We start from the raw sequence: 8138 nt of genomic DNA, 5'->3' as shown, positions 1-8138 counted from the left end.
AGCAATCTAAGTCTCTGCTGGAGAACTTATGGAGAATCTCTTTTATTGCATCCTCAAACATTGTGAATCTGTGAGCTATATCAATTATACAAGTTACAGGTCAATGTTTGTGGTTCTCTTTCAGGTCCTACATGGGTATTAAGAAATTAAAAAATATATAAACAGATAAAATTGTATTTCAAACTTTGTATTTTTTCTGAATCAGTTTTATCTCAGAGCATGTAACCTTGGAAACAAAGTAACTCAGAAGTTGAATTTAAAAAATAATTGGAGCTTGTGCATCAAAGGCAATTTAGTGATGTATCAGTCAGCTTTGGTTTGGTAACAGATGATCCCTCCATGTCAGTAACTTAAAAGTTACTTGTTATTAAGCTATGACTCTGCTGCACGTGTCCTCTCATGCCAGGATCCAGGATAAAGGAGCAGCTCTTATTAGAAACATGTCATTTTTGCACCTAAAGAAAAAGAGCGTCCTGGCTGGTGTGGCTCAGTGGATTGAGCATGGACCTGAGAACCAAAGGGTCACTGGTTCAATTCCCAGTCAGGGCACGTGCCTGGGTTGTGTGCCAGGTCCCCATTGTGGGGGCATGTGAGAGGCAACCACACATTGATGTTTCCCTCTCTCCTTCCCTTCTCCTCTCTCTAAAAATAAATGGATAAAATCGTGAAAAAAAAGAAAGAGAAAAAGAGCTAGAGAGACTCACCATGGTTCTTAAAGCTTCTGCTTAGATGTCTTACGGGTCACACATGCTATTATTGACCAAAGCAAATAGCACGGCCATGACTGATGTCCATGGGACAGAAAGTTCCTCCCACAGAAGTCACTGCAGGTCCCATGGCAATAGGTAAGGTAAATAATTACCCTATTGGAAACCACATACAGTCTACCAGGGTGGTCAAGAGCTTTCCATAAACCCATTACCAGTCTATCCAGGGTGTCGCCAGTCCCCATCCACCTGTTGAAGTCATGACCTCCCTCCATCAAGAACACATCCAGAGTGCTTTCCTCTTGTTGTTAGATGTGCACTCAGGACATTAAGAAATAAATGTTATTATTTGCATAAGCAGAGGAAACTTAGAAGGGCTAAAATGCTAAAAGAGAAGCATTAGAATGGAGCCCACAACCAAAGACACACACAAATAGTGCCCAATATTCCTATTTTTTTCTACTTGCTCTTATTCTTTTTTCTCTTTCCTTCTGTCTTCCAACTTCTCTCCTTCACAAAATACATAATTTTTATTTATCACATCTCTCATTTTTCTTCATTTCTCTTCCTATTTCCTTTTCTCTTTTCATTAACTCATTCCTTCAGTTAATCAATATTGCTTCCAAAATATATCTAGGATATGAAGATAAAACAGATATGTTTGGTCCCTACCTCAATTTATGAAATAAGGAGGCCCCACTAAGTCTGTCCAAGGGACTATACAAGTCTGAAATCCTATGATTATTTGCTCCTCAGGGCATGCAGATTTTTAGGAGAGATTAAGATATACAAAGTTAGCTACAATACAAGGTAAAGTGTTTTAAGTGCCACAAAAGGGTAATAGATAAAATGCTAGAGAAATTCAGTAGGAAGATATTATTTTTTAGGAAGGATTGGCAACGGATCGGTCTTCATCTGAATTTTCTAATTATTTCCTCTTTTAAAATTTCTGTTCCCCTTCCTTGACAGATTCTTTCTGCCTCTCTTAACGGTTTTATCCTTGGTGACCAGCCCGGGGCTCTGACTATAGCTCTTATACACCAGGACTCTTTTGTCTGCAATTTGCAGAAACCCAATTCAAATTGGCTTAAGCAGAGAAAGGGAATGTACTGCCCCCCAAATGGAAAAGTGTCAGGCACAGAATCTAGGTATTTAAAGGATGCCATCAAGAATCTATTTCTCTTCCTTGGCTTTGCTTTTCTTGGTGTTGGCTTTATTCACAGGCAGGCTCTCTCCTCAGGGCACCAAGATAGCTGCCAGAGTGTTTAGCGACCTCAGCAGTTCCAGTTCTCTCAGGAGTTCCAGCAAAAGTTCTACTTGCATTGGTCTGTTTTGGGAAACAGTCTGATTGCGGAATCAATTACAGTAACTAGGGGAATGGAATGCTTCAATTGGTCAGTCTGGGGTCACCTTACCACCCCGGGAGCCTGGAGGAAGGTGAGACTTCCTTGTAAATGGATGTAGTGTTGGGTGTTTCCTTATTAAGAAAAATAAAATTGCTGTTTGAGAGGGAGGGAGAGTGGAAAAATAGACATGCAAAAGCAATAGATACCTGCTACAGAGTAAGGGCTTAATGATGCATTTTGATGGAAATAATGCTGTTATTGCTTTTAGTCATTTCATTGGCACGTGTGGACACAGAGAAACCTTTCTTCTCCCCCCAGCACTTTACTGTTCTTAACCTTTCCCCCATCTCATACACTATCAATCCTACTCCTTCAAGATTTTGTCAAGCTTATTTTTTATTTCTTCAAACATATTAAAGCATAGTCATGTAGTAGTTTGCCTGGTTACACCAGTATCTGGAGGCTTAGTGGGTCTGTTTATGTTGTCCGTTGTTTTTTGTCCAAAGTGATTTTTTTTGGTATATGTCTAGTTATCTTTTACTTTGTGTTGGTTATTGAATTTGGAAAATTATTTACAGGAATAATATGAGTTCTGGATAAAAGCACTTTATTCTTGGGCAGATTTTGAATTTGCTTCTGCCAGCCTCTGTGGGCATTCTCAGTCCAGGACCACTTTAATTCCAATTCCATGCTTGAGGCTCCAGAGATGCCCAGATGATATAAATCTAGGATGCAGGATGTGGAGAGGGCTGGCTTATTACTGTGCCACCTTGACTCTGAAGGTGTCATAGCTGGGGTACCAGCTTATTTAACCCTTCCTGAAAAGTGAAAATTTGCATATTTATGTTGGGCCAACAGCCTCAGGATAAAAATGGCTTTTGTGCTCACTAATCATCCTGGGCTCTTGTTTAGCCTATTATGTTTTATCACTGTACTAGCTCTTTGTGGCTGTTAGAAAAATGTTATCATAATTAGCATGTTTAGTTGTTTTTATCAGGAGAATTGGTTCAAATAACCTAGCTCACCCTTCCTGGGAACCAGAAATCTTCTCTCTGAAAACCCTGGTCTCTGCTTCATCATCCCTGGTCCCTTTGTCTGCTGTTTGCCCTGAGTTTTCTGCCACTGTCCTTTCACTGCCCTCTGCTAGTGGATAGCCTTCACGGGAATGGGGTAACAAAACCTGCATTTCTTTTTTTTTTAAGATTTTATTTATTTTATTTTTAGAGACGGAAGAGAAAGGCAGGGGGAGACACACACACACACACACACACACACACACACACACACACACACACACATCAATGTGTGGTTGCTGGGAGCCATGGCCTGCAACCTAGGCATGTGCCCCAACTGGGAATTGAACCTGCGATGCCTGGTTCTCAGACTGTGCTCAATCCACTGAGCTATGCCAGCCAGGGCAAAAAACCTGCATTTCTTGATGGGACATTGCAGATCAAGTTCTCAGGACCTTTGATGCACTTCTTTTTTCTCTGTCTTGAGATAGATGCTACGGGGTGCTTCTGATTTCCCCAAAATACTATTCTCTTGGTCCATTTGGATGCTGGTATATTTCCAATCTTAACTTTTCAGTCTGAATTCATTTCTGCCATATGAAAGCATGATAAAAATGACAGCATGGCACGTACACGCAATGTTTCATATTTAGAATTGCCTTATATACTTGAAACTGATATTTATAACTTACTTTTCCCTAGAACTGAAATAGATGAGCAGCCTACTAGCATCTTATTTGATTTGTAGAACAGAAAAACTTTGTCTGACTCATGGAAATGTAACTTGAGTCACCACAACAGAGTGTCAACAGCCCCTTCCCTAACTGATCCCAGACTTGACCAGTTCACGTGCCCAGAGCTCCTTGAATGGAGAGGAGGTCACGTCCCTTTAGCAAAGGCCCTTACTGTAAATCTTTCTCCTGGCCTTCCCCAACAGGACCTGGGGTCATTCACTCAGATCACTGGGCTTGGGGGAAGGAGAAATAACCAGGCTTTTGGGAACTACTATTAGTTTACTGCCATCCAAAATGTCAAAAGAAGGGGCTTATGAAGACTAGATAAATAATGGACTTTTTGGCTTGGGTCCTTTTCCTGGGGTGTCTAGTGGATCGCCATGGTTATTTCCACAGGTCAGGATGCAGAGAGTAGATGTACTCAGCAACCAGAGAACCCTCAGGTTCTCTGACTGTGTTCATGTTTTTGTGTCCTCGTGTATATAAGGTATGTATTATTATTTTTAAATTTTGCATATTGTTCCAAAGTTAAAGTGTTTTATAAAGATGCATATCATATTGCAAAGTAGAATACATTAGAAATAGGTAAGTAACACAAAGCAAAGGGAAAATCAGAGTAGAAGCATAAAATGCAGCAAGAAATGAGACTAGTAAAAAAGTCTGCCTGTCTTGGACACTTGCTACCAGCAAGGCAGAAATTTGCTTTTGGGCAGTAACACAATTCATTTTGGCCTTAAGTTAAAACAAACCAATTACTTAGGGGCTGTATTTTGGGTAATAAAGTACTGAAAAAAGTGCTGGGAAGGGTAGTTCCTGCTCTTCGGGATTACCTGTGCCATTGTTCATCTCAATTATCACCACAGTGAAAAGAGAGATTCTCTTCACATTAATGCAAACTGCGTCTAATTCTTAAAATAGCTGAGGATCTTTATGTATCTCTTGTTAGTTACTGAGGGTAGTAACACTTCCTTCCAGCAATCCGATTAACACACAAAAAGAATGGAAATGACACGCATTACTTTGGTTCAAAAGAGTTCAGAACACACAAAATTAAATAAAGGAAATAATTTTAAAACTTCAGGTCAAATCTCCAGCCTTCTCTTAAGAGCTGATCTGAGTGGGACTTCCTTTGCGCAGAGACTCCTGGACAACTTCCATGAGGACCGAGAGCAAAGTGAGAAACAGGCCTTATCGCAGCAGTCTACAGAGGAGTTCTCAAGTGGCAGGACACAGTATTAACATTTGGAGGAGTCAAATATTTACACATTTTTCAAATGTTAAATAAGTGATTATGGTGTGGCTTTTAAAAACAACAAATTAGCCCAGATAAGGACTGGTCAGTGACCTTGTTGAAGATCTTTCATATGAATTCATCTAATTATTTCATGTAAAATATAATAAACGAACATAGGCTATCACATGCAACTAAGAAAATGGACATTCAGCTTCTAGTTAACAGGGAAAAAATTATACTATCAATATGACACATTGGCAAAAATGACGTAATTTATTCCAAAGTAATTATGGATAAATTCTAGACTAGAAGAGTGTGTACAGCAACAGCAAATTTCAACAATGAGTAAGAAGGTTGTGGAAAACTTTAAAGCAGAGATTAGGAATATCTGATAACATAAAAGATAAGAGAATTCTAAATCAATTAGCTAATGAAAATGAGAGTCAGAGCCAAAGTCAACCAAATCTGTGAGCAAAAATATTTAGGAAAGATTCATAAAATGTCCAATCTATTCTAATGTAGCCATGTCACAAAACCACTAATATCTTATGGTTTTTAACATTAAAGAAGTATATGGAAGTTGCCAAGTGAAAATGAAGAAGACTGACATGGGGAAGAGCTTTTATGACAAAAACATAGAGGCTGTACCAGACAAGACTGACAAATTTAACTACAAAAGCAATGTTAAGAGACAAATTATAAACTTGGAAAAATATGTGAACTCAATTCACAAAAGATGATCTAGATCTATATGTGTCCATGCTACCAGACAAAAATCAATGACAAAGAACATGTAAAAAGAGATAACCAATATCTTGGAGAGTCTGTAGAAAAGGAAATATAACTTGCCCAAGTATATTAAAGACACAGACTTTATTTAAAAGGAAAGAAAAAATGAAAACTACTGAGATACCATTTTTTGCCTAGGAGTATCAAAACATCTTGGCTGGTGTGTAGGGAGAAAGACACGTCCATGGGTAGTGATTTGATAGAACCTCTGTAGAAGGTGATTTTAAGAATACATACACACATGCACCCATATCCAACTGTTTGATCCAACTTCTTTATTTTTTAGGAATTTATAATGAAAAGGTAAAATGACCCATGAAATGGTTAATTGATGTCTTGTTTATAACAGGAAAAGAATGCATACCATCTAAATATCTATCAGTAGAGAGCTGGCTAAATACAACCATACAATGAAATAATATGTGGAGCAGGAAAGTTGTTTATGAACTGACACTGGATTTTTCGTGCATTCTACCATGCATAAAAAATTGAGGTGCAGATTAATCAGTACGGGATTCTAGTTAATGTTTGCACAACAACAAAATCACCTACGGATGAATTTTTCATGCTGCATCCCTGTCATTAAGCAATGCACGACTATGTGTAAACACACATGTGCACACACACACACATTTTCTTGGTAGGTACAACATATCCCTGGAAGTATACTCAAAATCTGAGGTAACCATGAATAACTGGCTGCCTCTGAGGAGGACTGCATGGCTGAGGCAGAACCTCTCCCCTGTATGTCCTTTATCAAAGATTAAATTTTAGCTGTATGAATGAATCATACATCTAAAAAGTAAAGCACACCAGTTGACTCCTATCTATAACATCATCCGCCTTCCCTGCCCTCGGTTAACCTTCTCTATCGCCCGTGAGTGTTACAAAGTCTCCCTCATCAGCCTCCTTCTCTGCAAAGGGACACTCGGCCCAGGTCTATCTTCAAAGCCAGTTTCATGAAACCACCACTAAAGACTCAATTTGAGGAAAAGGTCCATTGAGCCTCCAGGATGGAGAAACTGTGAGCTCCAAGCCTCAAAAACAACACATTCAGAGGTTAGAAATGAAAGGAGGCAGACATACAGATTTAAAGTTAATAATTTAGGATCCACTAGGGTTGTACTTTTTAGTAGCAGGAACATTCCTGGGTTCTTGAAACCAGGAAAAATATTCAGTGAATAGCAAAAAAAAAAAAAAAAAAAAATCTACATTATCAACAAAACAGCCCCAAAGAGATTAAGTACCTCAGGAACTAAGTGTGACAAATATTTGAGGATCAGTGGTGACCTTTAAAAAACAGACAGACTAGGAGGAAGAAAGGAATAGGAGTCTTCTTTTCTCCCAGAGCCCATTCTTATCTTATTAAGAGCATTAACCAATCTGCAACAGAAGCTGTGCTGTTAAAATTCTTCTTTATAAAATGGATCTGGGAGTTCGCTAAACTGCAAAGTATCTCTGGTTTTAAAAATGCAAACTGTAATAAACCCAAATGATTAAAACTATGGAAGTAATCTTCAAAGACAGAAAGTTTCAAGTTTTCTGTCAATTTAAATGGAGGGCAGTAGCTAACTCTCATTTTTCTACATTGAAAACCTATCAGTGAGGAGTTTGTCCTCACACTTGTTAGATGCTATGGCAAACTTCTTGATAGAAATAGAAAATTGATTGTAAACTGAAACATAATAGAGGTGAGAGAGATTTTGGTTTAATTTCCTAAAAGTACCACCAAGGAGATGAGATCCAGAGAAATGTCCAGTCACCCATCTGGTTAATGGTGGAACTAGATCTACTTAGTCTCGTGCTTATTTTTTCTTTTTAATATTTTAAAAGACATGGGTAATCACTGATCTTGAATGGGTATTATGCTGTGTTGGAAGGCAGAAGATTCTCCCATGGATTTAACACTTCCAGCTCCTCCCGAAGTGCAATGAATCTGGCGCGTGCAGGTGTGGGTGTGTAGGGGGTGGAATTTATGACGATGGAGGGACGTTCACTGGAACAGCAAGTCACCGTGCTTGGACCACTCACTCCATAAGTGGAAATGTTTCCAATCACTTCCAATTCTGTGATAAAAATCAAAGACTCTGAAAGCAGAGAAACAGACCCACTGTTTCTGCAGTGTGTTTCGTCACCTCTGTGCTATGGGCCAGTCTCGGAGGCTGACTTTTCTTATCTAAGAAATGGGACCAGTGACCTCAACTCACATGTATTTGGTTCTCAGGCATGGATAAAGGGGACGGCACTGATGTTCTTGGCACATCAATATTGCTAACAGTAATATTAGTAAAAAGCAGTTGTAGATAGGCAATGAT

The sequence above is a fragment of the Phyllostomus hastatus genome, unplaced genomic scaffold, assembly GCF_019186645.2.
Source record: "Phyllostomus hastatus isolate PE091 unplaced genomic scaffold, TTU_PhHast_1.1 phas_scaffold_21, whole genome shotgun sequence".
Taxonomy (NCBI): domain Eukaryota; kingdom Metazoa; phylum Chordata; class Mammalia; order Chiroptera; family Phyllostomidae; genus Phyllostomus; species Phyllostomus hastatus.
Note: the sequence above shows the minus strand (reverse complement) of the source record.